Genomic DNA, 11,255 nt, shown 5'->3' with positions numbered 1-11,255 from the left:
TGAGTCTCGAATGGAGGTGGCAGCAAAGCAGACACTCCTTAGAAGGATGTCACTTTGAGTGACACAGAGATATCTATGTTGGAGTTATGGGAAGGTGTTTATTGCCATATTTTGTATGATCTAGAATGTTTAGAGATGATCAAAATGTTCATTACTAAGGATGTGACTAAGCAAATTACAAAACATCTATAGAATTCTAGAAATTATTGGTACTACTTTTCTACTACTGAAATGATGCCTATATTGGTGCTTTTAGTATTATGAAAGAAAGACTAATAATACAAGGCAAGATATAGAAATAGATATCAAATAAAGAGACTTTAATATTGTCAGCCTGATGTCACCTAGATAAACACAAAATAATAGGTATAAAGCTAGAAAGAAACGTGACAGAAATGATGACAGTAATTCCCTGTGTTCACTGGGATTATAGATGGATTTCCACTTTTTCATGCTTTTCTTTGTCTAATTATCTGTAATGAGCTGCCATTGTTTTGATAGTGGAATAGTACTAAAAATGGAATAAAACAAAACAAAAGAGTGCTTGAGTCAGAACTGGAGCTCACATATTCTAAGTAAAAAAGCTAGATATCGGGAGTTTTCTCCTCGCTTTGAGTAAACTGGGCCATTCACCAATAACAGGCACCCTTGAGCCCTTATAGCTTCTTGAATTGTTTCCACCACTCCTTTCTATTAAGCTTCTCCTTCAAAGTCAAGTAGACACAGCTCTGCTTTCAGTTCAATTTGCTTTCATTCCTATATATGAGAAGAGCTCTCTTACTGGAAGGAGGTTTTCAGAAGTCTATGGGTGTCCTTCATGTTCTCACAGTCTCATCTTGAGCTTTTTAGACATTGCCTATTCATTGCGTGGGGCAGAATGCTTAAAGATAGCTTTGTCTCCTTGTTCCCATTGGTTGGCAGATGCCTCTGAAAAAAGACAGAAAAGCCCATCCACTCTTGGACCGTAAGCTAGCCATTCATGTATTGAAGTCACTGGAGGCTGATGTAATGATAGCAACCATTCATGTTGGCAGACAAGAGAACTCTGTATGTGATACAGAAGACTGGGGTGATTTTAACTGGCCATTCCTCACATGGAATCATTGTTGTAGGGCTCTGATTCGCTGGGCATTGACAGATTTTGAAGGGGGCGTGAGGTGGTCTGAGCTAGCACAATGCTTCCAGAGGGTGTCTCCTTCCTCCTTCAGTCTGGTAAGTAAAACTTCAATTTCTAATTGCATTGGCCTTTGGAATTCAGTGGCCAAAATATGGGGAAGATTGTGAAAATTAGTTATAATAAAAAACTTGTCAACTTGTTGATAAACCATTATGGTATTTTTTTAAGCCCTGAGGTTAATAACCCCAAACTTGTTTTTTTTTTCCCCATATTAAATTAAAAGCAATGTTAAAGAAAAGGCTACTTGCAAAAATGTGAGTACTGGGCACTGTTCTGTGCCTCAGGATTAAAGGCATACAATGTGGTGATTAAAAACATGCTGACTCTAGAAATTTGGGGCTTAATTAATGAGTTAATGATGGGAATAGAGCTTTTTTTCTTTAGAATTTAAAATTCCAATTATAAGCAGTTGTGGTTTGGGGAGTTCATCCACAAAGGATCTCAAACAGGTTGTTATTGAATGGCTGATTTATAATAATACCTGGGACCTGATGGCTGGTCAAAGAGGTAACAGGAACCTGGGATTTCATTAATATTTCTATGGGAGAGCTTAAGGCATACACTGCTTTTTTTGAAGGTAATTTTCCAGAGATTCATTTAGCAAATCTGTCATCAACAAAGTATAGAGGAAATTTGAATATTTATTAGACAATGCATTCAGCATGTGAGCCAAAGCATGAACGGTCTCAAGCAGTACCTGTCTGAGAAATTCTTCTCTCAAACATTGGAAAATTTCTTTTTTTTTAATTTTAGTTCCAGCATAGTTAGCATATATACATATTAGTTTCAGGTGTGCAATATAGTAATTCAGCAATTCTGTACATGACTCAGTGCTCATCTCGATAAGTGTACTCTTAATCCCCATTACCTGTTTCACACACACCCCACCTCCCCTCTGGGACCATCAATTTGTCCTCTAGAGTTAAGAGTCTGTTTCTTGGTTTCTCTCTCTCTCTCCTTTACTCATTTGTTTTGTTTCTTGAATTCTACACATGGGTGAAATCATACAATATTGTATTTGTCTTTCTCTGACTGGCTTATTTCACTTAGCATTATACTCTCTAGCTCCATCCATGTAATTGCAATGGCAAGATTTAATTTTTGATGGCTGAGTAATATTCCATTTTATATATGTATATAATACATATAATACATATTTGGCTATTGTAAGTACTGCTATAAATGTAGGGCTATATGTATCCCTTTGAATTAGTGTTTTTGTATTTTTGGGGTAAATACCCAGTAGTGTGCTGACTAGATTGTAGGGTAGTTCTATTTCTAACTTTTTGAGGAACTCCCATACCGTTTTCCATAGTGGCTGCACCAATTTTTATTCCCATCAATGGTGCAGGAGTGTTTCTTTTTTTCCATATCCTTGCCAACACTTGTTACTCATGTTATTGATTTTAGTCATTCTAACAGGTGAGGGGTGATATTTCAGTATAGTTTTTATTTGCATTTCTCTGATTATGAGATGATTTAAAGATGTTGAGCATCTTTTCATGTGTCTCTTGGCCATCTGGATGTCTTAAAGATGGGGAAAGTCCAGCTATTTTGTAGTCTGTATTTTGTAGGCAATACTTGAACTGAATTAGGACAATTTTTTGAGATTATGTTATGTTTTAAGCTTCACTATTTTTTGTTTTGTTTTGTTTTCTTTTCTTTTCCTGAAAGTAGATTTTGTTGCCTTGCCTAAATGAATATAATAATGTGGCTGGCAGATAATGGGAGTTGATGAGTAACTAGGGGCAGTCATTTCCTCTGCTTCTGACTTCAAGAGATATTTGGATTCCCATTTCAATCCCTCTGTAGTAGGAAGGAACAATGGAGGCAATTAAAACAAAAACTCTAGGAAAATACAATTAAAAATAAAAAAAAGCAAAGAAAATGTCAATCATTTCCCATCCATTCTTAAAATATATATGCAGAGTGGGGGCAAGGGTTGGGCTATATGTCAGACACTAAATCTGGGTGCTAAGGTTATTGCAATGTATCAAACAAAGCCTCTTACTGCTCCCAGGATGTTTCTAATTAGGCAGTAGAGAAGAACATTCAGATATAAATATAACGATATAACGATCTAATTACAGTTTGGATAAGAGATAGTACCATGAGATGTGTAGTTGTGTGTTGGTCAGGATGCTTTTAGCTAAAAATGGCAGAAACTCAATTCAAACTGATCAAAGGATGAAAGAAAATTTTTTGGCTTACAAACCTAGAAAATCTGAAGGCAGGCTGGCTGAATCCAAGAGCTCAAATTACATGGCTGGAACTTAACTTGGGTCCATCTTCTGCCGTGATTACCTTGTGGAGAAGATCCTGAACTCTCCTTCCCCCATGCTAATGCTTCAATTCATATCCTCACAATTCTTAAGTCCAATAGAAAGAGAACTACTTTGTTTCCCATGCCTTGTTTTTTTTTTTTTAATTGTATATATTTATTTAGAGAGAGAAAGAGCACAAGCTGGAGGGGCAGAGGGAGAGGGGGACAGAGAATCTTAAGCACAATCCACACTGAGAATGGAAACCTTTGCAGGGTTCTATCTCATGACCACCTGAGCCGAAACCAAGAGTCCGCTGCTTAACTGACTGTGCCACACAGGCTTCCCTGTTCCCCTTCTTCTGAAATGGAGAATTAAGAATCTTTGGTTCTGATTGGCCAAACCTCAAACACTCATACTTTGAAGTCAGAGTAAGATCAGCTCTATCCTAACAATATAGGCTAAGAGTAGGACTATGTTTTTCCTTAAAGAAAATCAAGATGATATTATCAGAAATGGGGGAAATGGTCATTGCACAGGAAAACCATAATAGCTGTCACCACACAGAGGACTAAGAGACATTAATTGGGATTTTCTTCCTGCTAATGAAAAAAATTTAAGAAATCTTTGCTATCTGCACCTCTGAGAAGGCTGATGAAAGAAGGGAACTGCTACTCTGGGCTGAAATATTAACCATGTAGGAAGATCTAGCGGTGAAAGAATTTTGACTATTTCCCTTTGGGAAGGCAGAGGGCTTTTCATTTATTGTTTCTCTAGTACTCATGGTGTCGGCCATTGTACAAAGCTCCTTAGGTGAGGATGAAAAGTTAGAGTCTGATGTGCTCTCTACCTTAGATAACTAGATTTAATTCCTCAAGGAAAAATTAAGAAGAGAATGACTCTAAGGAGAAGCACGTCTCTAGAAGAATGGGTGGTAGGTAAAAAAGTAAGTTGCAGACTAGTGCAAACAAGTTTAGTATTTTAAAAAAATATTTTATTTATTTATTCATGAGAGAGAGAGAGAGAGAGAGAGAGAGAGAGAGGCAGAGATACAAGCAGAGGGAGAAGCAGGCTTCCTGCAAGGAGCCCAATATGGGACTCGATCCCAGATCCGAGGATCAAGCTCTGAGCCGAAGGCAGACGCTCAACCACTGAGCCACCTGGGCTTCCCAAAACAAATTTAGTATTAATCAACCACATATTTTATTTAAAATAAACAAGACTTCACAGGGAAACATAATGAGGTCAGATCTGGTCTCAAGAGGACTGTGGAAACGACAAAAGTTCTCTAACTTATGCAGTTAGTCACGTGTTCTCAGAGATAGACTCTCTGATGTCTACCACTCACCTTTAATTTACCTTGAATTCCGTTACCTTCCAGTTCAGGTATCAATTAGGACTAAAGCATGTATATCCTCTACATTGACATGGTTATTTATAGGTTGCGATCCCTAGAAATAAAATCTGATGCATTCCTGTTGCTCTTTCCTTAGTATCCTTTTCCGTCATTTAGGCTCAAATTCCAAACATCAGTGAAGGTGAGCCTGTGTAGCATCCTAATCCTAGTACCAGACTGGCCATATCCATAATCCATAGTCCAGAGCATCTGCCCAATTTCCCTCCTCTCAACTTCTGCCTTGTTTCTAGCTCTTTCTAAATCTAAACCATGTTTTAAATTCTAGCTCCTCCCATGAGTTGAATCTTGTCTCTTTAATCCATGACAGATAAGTGTACAAAATGGGTTAGAGCATGGGAATGAATTTCCCAAAATGACATGTGTGGTAGACAGAATAATACTTTCCCCACGCTGACTGGCCAAAGATGCCCATGCCCTAATCTCCAGAAATTGTGAATATCTTGCTTTACATGGTGAAAGGAACTGTGCAGGTACAATCAAAGTTACAGACCCTAAGGGAGGAAGAGTATCCTGGGTTATCTCAGTGCATACAATCTAATCACATGAGCCCTTTAAAGCAGAGAAGTTTCTCTGGTTTGAGTAAAAAGGATGCAGCAAAAATCTGAGAGATTCCATGTGTGAGAAGGCATCATTATTGCCTCTAAGACTGAAGGGAGGCTTCTAGGAGCAAAAGGTGCTCCCTCAGCTAACAGTGAGCATGAAAATGGTGCCTCAGTCCCACAACTGTTAGGAACTGTATTCTGCTGGCAACGTAAAGGAGCTTGGAAACAGATTCTTCCTAGAGCTTTCTAACTGGAGTGAAGCAGAATGACACTTGGGTTCCAGTTTTGTGAAACCCAGAACAGGGAGACCAGGCAAGCAAACTTGGACTTCTGATCTACAGAACTGTGAAATAATAAATTTATGTTGCTTTAAGCATTAAATCAGTGGAGTGTTTTTTTTTTTTTTCAGACATAGCAGCCATAAAAAACCAATACAATATGCTTCTAGATAAAGAGGAAAAGTATGAATTAGAAGGGTGTGAAATCATGGTGTCAAAAGAATGGGTTAATTTCAAATGGAAGAGTTTTCTAGTGATGGTATGTATGGTTCTGACTTTAGTTGTATCTTGTTAAAAAATGAGTAATTGTCCATCAAGCTGGATAATGCTGAGCAAAATTCTTTCTTATAAGGTCCAAGTCAATATCTAAGTTACAAGCATAGTTTGTGATAAGATAAAGAGACTGTGAAAAGTAATAAGTGGAAGGTATAAAACTAGTCACACGAGTAATCATCAGTCCTGCAGGCATATGCCTAGTCCTTGAGTCATAAATAAATCTTTTATGATTTGAATCCAAGTCTGTTTTTGGAAGGCTCTCTTTTATGTCAAACCTCATCAGATGTGTTGGGAAAAAGTTTAAAAAATAAGAATGGTTCTATATTAAATGGAAATAAAGCAATTGACAGACTTTAAAATTCTTTTTGGTTTTTTGGGCTCCGAAAAAATGACCTTCTATGATGTTTTATGTTCCTTATGATATGGAGGATGGCTCCATCATCTGTACTGAGAAGGATTCATGAATAGAATCTCAAGATTTTGCAAGCAGTGTACCCCAGGATGAGCATGAAATAGGTCTGCCAAAAAAAGGATTTGCTTTAACCACCTTCACATGAACTAGACATTTCTATCTGCAAAGGATGTTTATATTCACGTTGGGCTGTTTCCAAAGTTTTACTTGGGTTATCTCTTTTGGATATAGGCCTTCACCTAGAAAGAGGTATCTCTTTCCTCTTTAAGAAGGAATAAAAATTCTTGCAACATGGAGAGAAGAAAATCACCAATGAAACTCCCTGCATTTTTAATGACACATCACAATCTCCAGCCAACCACCATATCAGGACTGGAAATGAAGAAAGTATGTCATGTTTAAGATAAATCAACAGGTAATGTTAGCCTCTAGGGAATAACAACCAAAACATGTCCAAATTTTAGAAGTCAGGAAAGCTCAGCTATTAAGTTCAAAAGATTCTTCAGGTATGTAGAAAATACCAAAGGAGACAGGAAATTTCAGTTTATTTGGAGTATCCTTGATCTGATAGGAATTTTCTCAAGAGGTTATGACTATCAAGGAATGCAGGCAGGCTTTTCTCTTCTAAGACTGTTGACAAACGCTTTTCCTCACAGACCAAACATCTAGGAGAAGTTGCTCAAGGTGTGACCAATTATCTAATCCTTTGGAAGTTCATTTTTTTTCCATACAAAGTTATCTTTTAAATCTTACGCACTCAGGGGCACCTGGGTGGCTCAGTTGGTTAAGTGTCTGCCTTTAGCTCAGGTCATGGTCCCAGGGTCCTGGAATTGAGCCCAGCATCAGTCTCCCTGCTCTGTGGGGAGCTGCTTCTCCCTCTTCCATCTGCCTGCTGCTCCCCCTGCTTGTGCTTTCTTTTTCCCTGTCAAATAAATAAATAAAATCTTAAAAATAAATAAATCTTATGTACTCAAATTTATCAAACTTCTCTTTGAGAGAATCCAGATTTTGGTCATACTAGACCATTTTTTTCTAGTTCCCAGATTATAAAGGAAGCCATTCACATTTTGTCTGAGTATTTATGTAGCTTTTAGTTTTGCATTCAAGTATCTAAGCCATTTTTTAATTTATTTGGTTATATAATATGAAAGATAGATACAATTTTATGTTTGTATTTATGGGTAACCAGTTGTCTGTTTGGTTTTTAAAAGTTTTTTTTTTGTTTGTTTTTTGTTTTTCCTCATTGCTTTGAAATACCCTCTTTATAACATACTAAATTTCCACCTTCATTTTTATTCTTTCTGGATTTTACATTCCATTTTATTGGTCTCCCTCTTTATTTGTGTACCAGTATTATACTTTTTGTTGAACAAAGAGGCTTTATATTATGTTTTAATGATCTGCAAAGATCAGCTCTCCCCCCCATTACCCCTCATTTTAAAGGGTTTCCTTGATAATTTCACTTTTTCTTTTACTCTTCAATTCTTTCAACTGAATGTTATAATCAATTTGTCTTGCTCCAGGGAGAATAAGGGAGTATGTTATCATCGTTGGGATCAAACAATTAACACAAGGAGTATTGACATCTTTATTATATTGAGTCATCCTAACCAAAAATATGGAATGTTGTCCCATTTATTCAGTTTACTTCTATGTCTTTAAGTGTCTCTGTGTAGGTGTTCTACTCTTCTTTTTAAGTTCGTGCATGTGTTCTATTTCATTTTATTTTATTCTGCTATTGAAAATTGACTCTGTTCCTCCATTATTTCCTCCATCTGATTATGTTTGTATACATGTAAGTTACTTCTTTGGGTGAATTTTGTACCCTGCATTTTGCTAAGTTGTCTTGTTCGTGATAACTATTATATTTTTCAAGGTTTTCCAGGTCTATAATTTTGTGATATATAATAAGGATTGGTTTAGCTTTCCTTTTGCCTCTATTTGCAATTTAGCCTCTGACCACATTAGCTAATTCCTCTAATACAATATTATGTAGTAGAGGAGATGACGGGCATTTTGGGCTTGTTCCATGGTATCTTGTGCTTTCATATCTTCTGCTTTCATGCGGACACAGCTTTGGAGGCAGCATGGTGAAACCAAAGGAGTACAATCATTGGGGTCGAACAGCCTTGGCTTTGAATTATGCTTTTATCATTTCTTGGCTGTGCGACTTCAGGCAAAGAGCATAACCTGTATGAGTTTTAGTTTTCTCATCATAAAATAAGAATGGTAGCTTAGGTCTTCATTTCCGTTACGGACATTTATTGCAATGATCAACGTAGTGACTGACCTGTGGTAAGACTCAATTTTCTTCTTCTAAATTTAGACTCTCTCTAAATGAGCACTCTATCACCTAAGGATTCCTCAATAATGCAAGAAGTAGAAGACCCTAGACAAAAACAAACTGCAGCACTCACAGTCACTGAGACTGGCATATGGTGCAAATGGAGATCAAACAACCCGAGCTGAAATTTCTGGGTAGCAGGGAGACAATTGCTTCAAGCAGCCAGTAAGGGCATCCAGTTTAAGTCCAGCCGTTCTCTGTGCAGTGCCCTCTGGTGGTTAGGATATATTGTAGTTTAAAAAGCTGGATCATGAAACTGAATGTTAATAAAAATAGTCAATATTTAGTCATCACTTTCCATGTTCCAGGCCCTTTTCCAAATCACTTAAATCTATTCTCCGATTTAATTCTAACAAAATCCTATGGAGATATGCATATATTTTCCCTTTCTACGAAGGAGGACATTAATACTTACAGAGGTTAATTAACTTAACCCGGATCACATTGCTAATTACTGGGGATGCTGGGATTCTATATTAGATGTTTGGTTCCTATCTGCTGCGTATATCTACAGTTATAAATAAATGTGTAGAATATGAGCAAAACATTGACTTATGAGGACCTTAGAGATCATCTGGTGCTCACCCATATTTGATGAATAAATGAAAGCCCAGAAGGAGAGGTACAAAGTTACCTACTGAACAATCTGAGCTGAATTCCTGGGTCCCCGGGCTCTAATTTTTGTTCTTCTGATTGCACAAAAGCTGCCTGGCCTTATTTGATTTAATTTGCCTCTCTTGTGATTGTGTGACATTTCCCCAGGATAGTAAGACAGCCCTACCTATCCTTAGAAGAAAAAAAGGGGAAGGACGGAATAATCTCTACCAAATTTGACAACTCATTAACTACACTTTATTAAAAAGATTTAATTGCTTGCCTTATATCCTGTTTTCAGCTTTCTTCTTCAGTAGCAAATATCAATTAAATTCTAATAACAAAGAGTCTTACTGCAGTTGACAAATAATCCTTTTTAGGAGAATTGCCCTCAGTGACTCTCCACAGGCAAAATTTACAATTCTTTCAGCCACAATTCTTTGCCGCTGTTTCCTCTAACATCGGATGTGACAGGTCTGCCAGGACAAGAAACAGGCTTGCCCTTTGAGGGCATTTTCCCATATAATGAGGTGGCCCCTGCAGAAATCACTCTGCCAGTAGTGACAGGCCACTATAACTCCTGAGGGCTGACCATACAGCGGCCTATAATTTACCCAGCTGACCAGCAACAGTGTGGGACCAATTTCCTAGGATGATGTTCTGATTTTGCAGTTAAGTTGCTGTAATAGAACAGTTTATGAATGACAAGGAGCAAACTAGATCCCCTCACACCAAAAGTCTCAGGGAAATATTTTTACCTCATTTTTTGGTATAGCCTTTTTAAATAACCAGAGCATATAAAAATGCTGCACACTTCTCAGAAGGCACTGACTTCCTCCAATCATGGGGTATATTCACATGGAATCTGATTCACTAACTTGATCAGGATATGGTTGAAATGACTCAAGCAGTAAACTGACTAGATAACTTTCAAATTATTTTGCAAGCCCTGAGGTATGTGCTTCCTTGATTTAATTGTAAGTTTCCCACTAATGACCATTGCTCTTAATTTGCTCCAAGCAATAATGTGCCATAGCTACATAGTCACAGACTCCAAAAATTAGAAAAATAAAGAATCAGTGCAATCAGGTGGGTGAACATAAACTACAGATGACCACTGATGTTTGTGTGTGAAGCACACATGTTATAATTTTTGATGTTAAGTCAAGGACAGTAGTAGAGATCATAGCTCCTCCATGGAACATGATTATTAGCCAGACCACATGAGTTTCAGAGTGATATTAGAAACCCAATATCTCATGCACAAAAGATGGGAAAACAATTTATATGATTTCCAGTATCTCTTTCTTTTTCTTTTTCTAAGACTTTATATATTTATTCATGACAGACACAGAGAGAGAGAGAGAGGCAGAAACATAGGCAGAGGGAGAAGCAGGCTCCCTGTGGTTTAGCGTGATGCGGGATTTGATCCCAGGACTCCAGGATCATGACCTGAGCGAAAGGTAGATGCTTAACCACTGAGTCACCCAGGTGCCCTTCCAGTATCTCTTTCAATTCCAGCCTTCTATGAGTCTAGAAATGACTTTGAGGAGATTATCGGTTGCTACCTAAGTGAACAAAGGTAGGAAGAAAACCCACACTAGATTAAGAGCTCAGATATTTGTGATTATCTTCTGCTTATCCTATTTTATGTGTGTATAACTTTTATATATCTGTTTGGATTATATGTATAATTTATTCATATTTACTTTTTAAAGAGACCTAATTATGTTATAGGAAGAATAGTGAAATCAGTTGAAAGTAGTAATCAAGTGAAGAGAAGATACGGGGATTACATAATAGGAGTCTTCCAATATAGGTCTATAGAGGTCTGTCATATAGTGAGATCCAACTGGTTTTACATGATGCTAATAGATGTTAGGAGGAAAAAAAATTGTGTCAATGATACAAACTTGCCAAGTTGTTTGAGGAGAGAATAGTCTACTTCCCTTTT

The 11,255-nt window shown here is 37.3% G+C and overlaps 1 long non-coding RNA gene across 1 annotated transcript in view; it reads left to right on the top strand.

Moving 5' to 3' along the window:
* Window positions 1-1,136: 1,136 nt before the first annotated feature.
* LOC140595139 (uncharacterized) overlaps window positions 1,137-11,255 on the top strand; it is a 63,045-nt gene continuing 52,926 nt past the window's right edge. The window contains exon 1 of the long non-coding RNA XR_011996523.1: window positions 1,137-1,212. This is a non-coding gene — a long non-coding RNA (uncharacterized lncRNA). The remainder of the gene's footprint in view (window positions 1,213-11,255) is intronic.

This window comes from Vulpes vulpes, chromosome 13 (genome assembly GCF_048418805.1).
Source record: "Vulpes vulpes isolate BD-2025 chromosome 13, VulVul3, whole genome shotgun sequence".
Lineage (NCBI taxonomy): Eukaryota > Metazoa > Chordata > Mammalia > Carnivora > Canidae > Vulpes > Vulpes vulpes.
This window is presented reverse-complemented; position numbering and strand designations above follow the sequence as displayed.